Source organism: Toxorhynchites rutilus, chromosome 3, assembly GCF_029784135.1.
Source record: "Toxorhynchites rutilus septentrionalis strain SRP chromosome 3, ASM2978413v1, whole genome shotgun sequence".
Lineage (NCBI taxonomy): Eukaryota > Metazoa > Arthropoda > Insecta > Diptera > Culicidae > Toxorhynchites > Toxorhynchites rutilus.
Genome location: NC_073746.1, coordinates 255,106,856 through 255,116,493, shown reverse-complemented (window position 1 = coordinate 255,116,493; position 9,638 = coordinate 255,106,856). Strand labels below are relative to the sequence as shown.

At 39.1% G+C, this 9,638-nt stretch overlaps 1 protein-coding gene across 4 annotated transcripts in view; it reads right to left on the bottom strand.

The window, feature by feature from the left end:
- The window catches only part of LOC129775837 (zwei Ig domain protein zig-8-like), a 122,599-nt gene extending 118,327 nt beyond the window's left edge, over nucleotides 1–4,272 (bottom strand). Inside the window, exons 1-2 of one of the 4 annotated variants that reach the window (XM_055780975.1) lie at nucleotides 4,115–4,265; nucleotides 3,355–3,611 (exon numbers count right to left, since the gene is read on the bottom strand). The gene's annotated coding sequence lies outside the window, so the exon portion shown is untranslated. Of the gene's footprint in view, nucleotides 1–3,354; nucleotides 3,612–3,958 lie in introns of all 4 variants that reach the window. The other 3 variants (XM_055780976.1, XM_055780974.1, XM_055780979.1) reach the window with 3 other exon arrangements.
- Nucleotides 4,273–9,638: the final 5,366 nt, after the last annotated feature.

Genomic DNA, 9,638 nt, shown 5'->3' with positions numbered 1-9,638 from the left:
CGTACATACAAGGTTCAGAAGGATCCTAACCGCGACGAAAGGCAAAACATGGTGGGGAAGACGCGAGCCCGGAAGCTGTACACCGAAATACTGACGAAGCCGCATTGCCTGGTAATGGACGACGAAACCTACGTCAAGGCGGACTTTCGTCAGCTGCCGGGCCTGTTGTTCTTCTCCGCAGAGGACAAATTCAGCGTTCCGAAGGAAATTCGCAAGCAGAAACTATCCAAGTTTGCCAAAAAGTACATGGTGTGGCAAGCGATCTGCTCTTGCGGAAAGCGGAGCGCCCCCTTCGTGATGACCGACACGGTAAACGGGCAGGTTTACCTTAAGGAGTGCCTACAGAAGCGCTTACTACCACTATTGAAGCAGCACGAGGGCCCACCATCTTCTGGCCGGATCTCGCTTCGTGCCACTATTCAAAGGACGTGTTGGAGTGGTACGAAGCCAACGGGGTCACCTTCGTGCCAAAGGAAATGAACCCGCCCAACGCGCCGGAGCTTCGCCCAATAGAGAAATATTGGGCGATTATGAAGCAGGCCCTCCGGAAGAACCCAAAAGTTGTCAAATCGGAGGCGGACTTCAAGAGAAAATGGATTTCTGTTCAAAAAAAAGTACAACCTGACGTTGTACAGAACCTTATGGACGGGGTAAAGAGGAAGGTGCGAGCATACCGGCTTGGGCTCGAAGTATGAATAAAAAGAAAATGCCAAAAGTTGTTTAATAGTTTTTATTTTACTCTCTAAAATTTTCAAAAGGATCGGTCTACTGGGCGAATTTCTACAGCGTTTTTTCCGTGATGCAATTTGATGTGACTCACCCTTTATACACTGTTTCCGGTGGGATTTGAAATGGATTGTGTACCATGAGCTACATGTTTCAACATGTTTCTCACACGTATGGCTCGCAGCAGTATTCGACGAGGAAGCAAACATGTTCTGGGAGGATAGAATATTTAAGCTGTGCGAAATATGGCGAAAGATTGTGAAACTGACTTATGTATATAAAATTAAATTATAATGCTTTGATTGAAAATGATGTTTTTGTTTTCCCAAAAATCGACATCAACTTTTAGGACAACCTAATATGAGCTTTCCTGATTTATCCTGATTTTTATTTTCATTCTTCCTGATTTTTTCAAATTATAGTTGGCAACCCTGCCTGCAATCGTTTCAATGAACATTTGTTCGCATAGCTAGACGTAATCACTAGGTTCCTGAATACAGTGGGATATGATTTCAACAGCAGGTTCGTGTTTTTTCAAATAATTGAATTTGTAAAGGCAATCTGCAATGGTGGTAATTTTAGCAACATGATTTACCGATACCACGATCAATCGCATAAAGATGGTGGAGTAACTTACACCAACGGTATGCGTAAATGCTGAGTATGTGGAATAATTCGATGTCGAATCCGAGCAGTTATAATGCCAATATTATTTCAATTTTAGTACTGATCTGGTTGTTTCATTATCTACTTGAAGATTCAAATGCAGAAATATAGGTAATTATAACATTAAAAACCACAATTGCTTCTCTTTGTCCATCGCAGTGTAATGTACAGAAAATATTAATTATATGAGCAGTGCTTCAATTATTTCTTAAATTCATCTATTAGGAAACACTAAGTAATAAGACACTATCGTGTCCAGGGGTTAGATATCAATTGAATATAGGCTACCCAAAATCAAAATCAATATGGCGTCATTTGTTTACTAACATATCATTTAAAAGGATTGAAATCACGGAGATAGTAAAAATAAAGGAAAACGCGCTGCTTTATTTCTAACTGCATGAGCGATTTTCATATTTCGGTTTCACATGGAGGTGTTCACATTTAACATGGAGTTTAAAGTTAGAAACTATTCGACTATATAACCGAACCGAGTTGTAAACATCAGTAATTAACAGAACCAAAATGTCAGTGAACCGCAGCAATATTGGGTACACTGGCAATATGAGGGATTTGACGTTTTTGTCATACCCCTGATCGTGACAGGCATGTTTGGACTCTACAAAGAATGTGATGTGTGTAGTATATGTCAAACCACGTTGAACTCAAACATCGATACATTCATATGTGATATATGAGAGAGAGAGAGAAATATTGGAGAAATCGAGATGGAATATTATGTTACAATTTTGAACAATCTGCTTTGTCTGTAAGAAGATCGAGAGTTGTTGCACATACAGGATAATTTTTTTGGGGGTTAATTTTTGATATATTTCTTTCCGACAGCTCGCGGCGAATGCACCCAGAAAAATGAACTGTTCGGAACGGATCAGCGGAATAATTGGTCTGTATTTTCTCAAAGATGAAGATAGTCTCCACTTTACCGTCAATTGAGTCCGCAATCGGTCGAAGATCGCAAACATTGTTGTCCCCAAATGCAAGCATTGGATCTGACCAAAACATGGTTTCAACAAGACGGCGCTTTGCCACACACATCCTGGGAAACAGTGATCCAATTAAAATGCTAGTTTGACGAGTAATTAATCTCCGTGTGATTCGATACCTCTACTACTTTTCGTGGGGTCTATATGCAATAACTGAGGCGTCGGAAGATGGAATTACGTGTGTCATTTGTGAGATGCCAGCCGAAACGCTCGAAAGGTGGCACAAAATTGCACAAGTCGCGTTGGCCAGCGTAGTCGCGGCCAATATTTGCATGAAATTATATTCAAAATGTAGTGAATGACAGACAATATTGAATTTTCGATACATTTTATTTTTCTGCTTCCTAAAAGTTGAACTACAGACCAAGTAGAAAAAAAACGATACGTGTATGGGGAACATGTATTAGTATATTATCTGTTCCAAACCTGGATGCACATGGCAAATCAGCTGGCGGGATCGTTGAGGGAATTTCCACGTACTTCCAGAAACAAATTACGTAAAAAAACGTAAAGAAAGCTATTTAATTTTTAAAATGAATCATCACTGGGACGAGAAATGGGTTGTCTCTAACACTCATGGAAATCATGGCGGGCCAAAAAATGAACCGACTCAAAGAATACCGTACAAGTGTGCTGAACAAGACACTGTAAGGAAGTGCATTTGGTTTTAACAAATAAACATGTTGATACCACGTGGGTGGGATGGGAAGTGCCTGGTCTGAACTAGAGATGGTGCCAGTAGGTCTAATTTTTCGGCTTGTGTTCTATAGTACTAAATCATTAATCCTCAAGGTTGTTTTTCTATTTCGAGTCGGAAACTGTTGAAATCATTCGTCGTCGCATGAGAAAAGCAATTGCTACTGGTACATTGGAATACGATCGATGCGGGGTAACGACAGTAGAATGATGATAATTTTTTGATAGTTAGAATAATTAAAACAAGAAGAATCATATTTACCGAGAAAATTGAGTCGAAGTTCCAATGGGAAATCACCTCATCATAAAAACTGCAAATCCCTTAAAAACATGCAATGTTTTGTTTCGTATCGTCGCCACAGCTTTTCGAGTAGAGAAGCACATTAAACCCCACAAACTAGCATTTCTGACAGCGGAACTATATTCACTGCAGCTGATTAACGCTTCCACGATTCATAATTTTCTTCTCATTCATGGCACTGCACGCAAACTTATTTTATTCAGCATTTTGCGTTTTTCCTTGTTGGTTCATAACGTAGAATGCATGCAATTAATAAATCATTTCACATTTTCTGCAGCGACCAACTTTTGCTACCAACAGGACGGGAGTTCTAGGAGCGTTTTTTATAATTTTCCTTCTCCATTCGACCCAACCACTCGATGAAATCCTTCAGTGGGTGGCGATGGGTGGTAGTTGTTCACTTGCATGCTGGTTCCGTATCAGCTTTTTCACACTTTCCCCACCGAGCTGTTGTTACACAAAACCACGGCAAGTGTCGTGTCATGCAAAGCACAATCTACAACAACACACTCTCCACCCAGTTCGGAGAACGTGAATGGAAACACTAGATTTAACAAGAACTAACCTCCACTTCGAGATTATTAACACACTTTGGATTCGACCAACGCCAGCACGTAGTAGTTCCTTGGCACGATTTTTAATATCCCAGAAGAACTCCGATCGCCACTGTTGATAGGTGGTGCAACACTTAAACGGATTTCCAGCACAATTCACAACTCACCAGCAACGCCTGTGAGCGAAGGTATATAGAATTAACTTTATGACCCCTTTCCGGAGACGATTTACTAGAGAAAACACAGCGCTCACTGACCATCAGTTTTACATTCCGCGATACGCGCACACGTGTCTGTCCGTTGCCAGTTCGCTATCGTAACTAATCAATCCCATTCCAGGCCCGCTGGAACTGCAGAGTCGACCTTTACCACACCGAACTCTCTTTGTCGGGACGCGAAACGAATCGCAGGGCGCCGGTCCAAAGTGTACGCCATACAGTCTTCGGTAGCAAGGAGATTTTCCCCGATTTTCACTGGAAAACACGCCGAACCGGTTCTACGCGCCCTCAACTGAGCGGATCGGCTGAGCGAATGAATGAATGAATAAAATACGTGAACTCGCGAACAAAGAGGATGAATGAAAGTTGTCGAAGTTTGAAAGAAAGTGTTCATTGTGGGAGAATACATTCACTTGAATTTCGAACCAGTGAAGGACAGAAAGGAAAATCATGAAGTGGTCGAGAATGTGAAATTGTTTTCATTTTTTTTTTATTTCGAGTAGCGCTCTAGGTTGGGCAAGTCAACCGTTTGCTTTTGAGGGCATAGGTCAGGACCGTCTTGCGTACGTCTTCGCTTCGCCCCACGCTTCGTACTGCTGAAGCGTGTTATTGGTATTGTGTGTGTGTGTGGGGGGGTTGGGGGGGGGGGGTGTGGGAACATTGAGATAACGTTGTCTGTGGGGAAAGTTGGCCAAACAAAATCTCCACTGGAACTTGATACATCGATACAATGCTAATGGTAGCAGATTAGGTTCCAATAGGGAAGAGCGAGTAATTTCTGTTGATAAGTGGACTCATTTTCCATTACTGCTTTCGGACTGAAAGACATCGAGAACTTCGATTAAACGAATGTAGTTATTAGTTAGTTAGACTTTCACGGTCAAGGGCAGTTCTCGTTTTTGTCTGATGAATTGAATCGAAGCAATTTGTAACAGCGTTCGGAAATGTTCTCTGCTAATCCCTTGTTATAGTTATTCATGAATTTGTTAGTAATGAGGCTTTTTTTTTCCCAAAATGTATTTTTTATTAAGGCACATGTGGCGTTAGCCTGACGGGGCCGGGAGTCCAATATTTTGACAATTTTTGTCTTACAACTATGTTAGTAATATGTAACCGATTACTCGCGGTTGGCTCGAGGTTAGTATTACAAGTGTTCTCATAATTGGTATGTTGCAGTCTTCGATGCTCTGTACGTGTGCCCGACACGGGCTACTTCCTTTTGGGATGCAGCTGACCATTAATCAGCAACGCTCCCTAGTCTGTACCCCATATCTAGCGTGGTGCGTCTTTTTCGACTCGAGGAATCCAGGATAAAATGGTCACTAGCCGGCGCAATTATCAGCTCGTGTAGAGTTGTCATGAGCGGTACAACCTTTGGCTCTTGTTGAATGATCAGTGGACTGCACAACCTTCGGCCCGTGCATCTGTAAAGAGTGTGTGAGTAATGAGGCTTGTGAGAAGTGTTTTTGTGAGCAGTTAAAAGCATATGGTTAATACGCTAATTGATTTACTACCAATAACGGAAGTCTTTTGACAGAACTGAGTTTAGTGCGGAAAAAACCATTTATGTATTGCAGATCGTACTCGATTATATACTGACTTGGGTTTCAAAGGACGGTTAGAGAGCTTCAATTTGGTTGATAGAAACATTCAAGTTTATTATGTATATTTTAGATAAAACTATGAATAACCTCCAAAACCTCTAATTATTAAGTTTTCACTTCTAAAATGTTATTGAAATTCACTAATTTGGATTTTTCACAATTGTATCCTGTAAAACATTCTCTTATCTTTCAAATGGTAGCAACAGAATTGACATACGCAACGTAATTTTTGAATTAGAGCCAGTTAAAAACGATTCTGTAGCCTAGATTCGTAGCCTCTTTTGCCCTTCCAGAGGAAAGTGCAATTGCGATGCTCGTACGACCCATTTTAAATTCACTAAACCACCGATAAACTGTTATTCTCGAAGAAGCAGAAGTGAAATAACATTTCGTCAACCACTGCATTGATTGTTCAGGAGTTTTTCTCATCAGAGTTTGATCAAAATATAGTATTCCTCTTTTTTCATGTTCTATACGAATGCTCAGGTATTGACACTTAAACAACTGTAGTTTGTGAACAAATTAACGAAATGTCATGAAACTTCACACATAAGCTAGTGACAGATGAACCTCTCGAAATGAATCGTGTTCATTTTTTAGTGGCGCCATCTGTTGGAAAACCCCGAACTTTTCAGCACATGTAGTAGTTGGCAAAAAATTGTGTTGGTTCACAGATTTTTTGGAAAACAAGAAAGAAATCGATTTTTCATTTCATACCGATATATTTGTCCACTACACTACACTGTCCATGTTTGCATAGAAGACGTAAACGACAAAATAAACAAAAGCGACTTTTTCGCTGTTTCGCATTCTACACAATGTAATACGTTTGCTTATCATGCAAACAAACTTTTTTTGTTCGAAAACATTTGAGCAATTTTGAAAAAACGATTCCGAAAAATCACTGTTTGTCCGCATAACAGACGTAGATTCATACAGCTTTCATACTTCGTTCGAAAATCAACAATTGTCAGTATTATGTCTTCTTCTTCTTAAATGACACCAACGTTCCTAAATAGAGGAACTTCGTCGTCTCAACGTAATATTACTTGCGTCATTTTTACTAGTACTTAGTTGAGGTTTCTATGCCAAATAACACGCCTTGAATGCATTCTGAGTGGCAAGCTCTAGAATACGCGTGACCACCTGTGCAAAATTTCAGCTCAATCGGACATGATTTAGGGGTGCCTCAAAGCGCTCAAAGTTTTGATTTTTTGATCCTCGAAAATCTTTCAAGTAAAGAAGGAAGGCGTAAAGGAGTAAAGGAAATTTGGAAAATCGAAATTTTGTTTTCGATGCCAAATGACTTAAATATGCATCTGGGTCATCTCGAAAAAAAATTGAGCTGGCATTTTGCACAGGTCATTTTTTTGGGTCAATAAACAAAATCTACATGGTCGATTCTTTAAATTCTATAATTATTTTCCCCATACCTCCATTGACTCTCAGGCTAAGTCCCAAAAGGTCGATTTTCGGACAAAATTTTTTTTTTCGAGATGACACCAGATCTCGACGTTTCATGCATTTTTAAATCATTTGGCATCGAAAACAAAATTTTGATTTTCCAAATTTCCTTTACTTCCCCCTTGAAAGATTTTCGAGGATTAAAAACAGGAAGTGGGTTATATCTATGGTATAACCGCAAGGGTGACGTAGGACTATCGTTGATTTAGAGATCATTTGTTTGAAGTTGAATCTGAATTCATTCTGAATGAATGAATATTTGGGGGACTTCGAAAACGAGAGCGTTACGTTGGAGGCACAAGGTTTTATGCATCCAATATTGGATACGGAAATACCCTACTGATGGGGAAGAATAATCTTCAGAAGCTATCCTGTTGATTGCGATTGATTGAAAAATCACAAAACCAAATGTATTTGGTCACAGTGTTACATGGATAGAAAACATTAAAATAAACTTTTTCACATGAATGTAATTTTAAATTCCCAGAGGAACTGGCAGATTATTTTCAGTAACGATTAGATATTTCCACATTTTCCTCGATACTGGAAGCCCACCAGTGGTTTATGCTAACTCGATAACCATCTGTTAATAGCACTTGATTGAATCATATTTGGTCACAGTGTTACATGGATAGAAAACATTCAAATAAACTCTTTCACATGAATGTATTTTTAAATTCCCAGAGGTACTGGCAGATTATTTTCCGGATCTTTCTCGATGCTGAATGGCATCCAAACGGAAAGAATTTCGCGCGTGTATGTGTGTGTGTGTGTGTGTGTGTGTGTGTAGCGGCTGCTTCGAGATCTTCCCTGGGAACCGTTTGTGGCATCACTCTCCTCCTGATGGATTCCCTTCTGGGCTAAGGTGCACAAACAGGCTCTTGGTGACTCCGTTCATCCGCGCTCCCATGATAAACGAAGAGCTTCACCACAACAGCGACAACATGCTCCAATCGCTGTTCAATTTGAACTGAGTGGATTTCCGAGCGACGCTCGCTTATATACCGATTGGTGATTTCAATAGCCTGTTTTGAAAGCAATTTTAAGACTATTGAAACAAGTTTTTGGATCAGAAAGTAACAAGTATAGAACGCGTAGACATTTTATCTTTCGAATGAAGTGTTTATCATACCATTTCGTTCAGTTGTTTAGGAGCTATTAACGCTCAAAATCTCGGTCTCCGGCGTAACGCTTTCGTTTTCGAAACTTTGATTTTACATCCCGGTATAGAAATGAAAGACGTAGTCCTACGTCAAAAATCAAAACTTTGAGCGCTTTTTGGCACCCCTCAATCATGTCCGATTGAGCTAAAATTTTGCACAGGTCATTTTTTTGGGGCCAATAAACAAAATGTACATGGTCGGTTTTTGAAATTCGAGGATGATTTTTTTTCCATACATTCATTGCCACCCTAGTGTAGGTGTAGTGGAAAACAATACCAAGAAGAAATAAAAAAAAAATTCTGTTTTTTTCAAAGATTTTATGGACTAACACAATTTTTTTAGTTGCTAGTTGCTAGAACGTTCCTGTAGGACCCCTCCATTCAATGATAGTTCAGTTTGAATTAAAAATTACCCCTTCGTCTTTGATGATGAATAATTCAATAAATAATCTTTGCACCGCAAATCGAAAGGTAGTTTTGAAAACTCCAATAAATTCGACACAAGAATAATTAGTTACTTTGGCGACAAAAAATGTGTTTAAATTTTTTGCATCGATTTCAAAAAAGTGCATAAAACAGGTTTTTTATAGTGCTCTATTTACAAAATAAGCTGTAATTCTGCAGATATTTCAGTAAGCTCTAATATTTATAGGCAAATTTTTAGCCTAGTGTATTCCTCAAACATCTGTGAACGTTTCATATTGATACGTTTAATCATTTTTTCTAACCGATTTTTCAAAGTTTGGAGTAAATTATAGGAACATTTAATCGCAAACCAGAAATACGAAATGCTACGCAACTCTCAGAATGAACGAATTTTTACTGAAATTTCAACAACATTGTCTGAATGAGACCAAGTTATATTTGAAAGTATACTAACGATCGGTGGTGAAAAATAAATGTAGTTTGAGACCCGGGTTCCCAAATTATTGTGAGTAAAAATACGAAGATTATCGATTAAAAATACTGATAATCCTCTCGGTAAAAAATCCAAGAGAACGGAATAGTACGTCATCATGCTTAAATAATTTTGCATAATGTTCTCCGACGAAGTCTCAAAAACACTTCAATTATTCTACATTAACATACAATTGGCAGACAAACTTTTTCCCTTCGAACACTCTGAACAAAGTTTAAATCCAAATTCCAATCAGGTAGTTCCAAAGAAAAATATTCGTAGTAATAATAAAGAAACAAATATATTTTTCATTCTCAAAATACGGTACAGATTGGTGAAAAGACG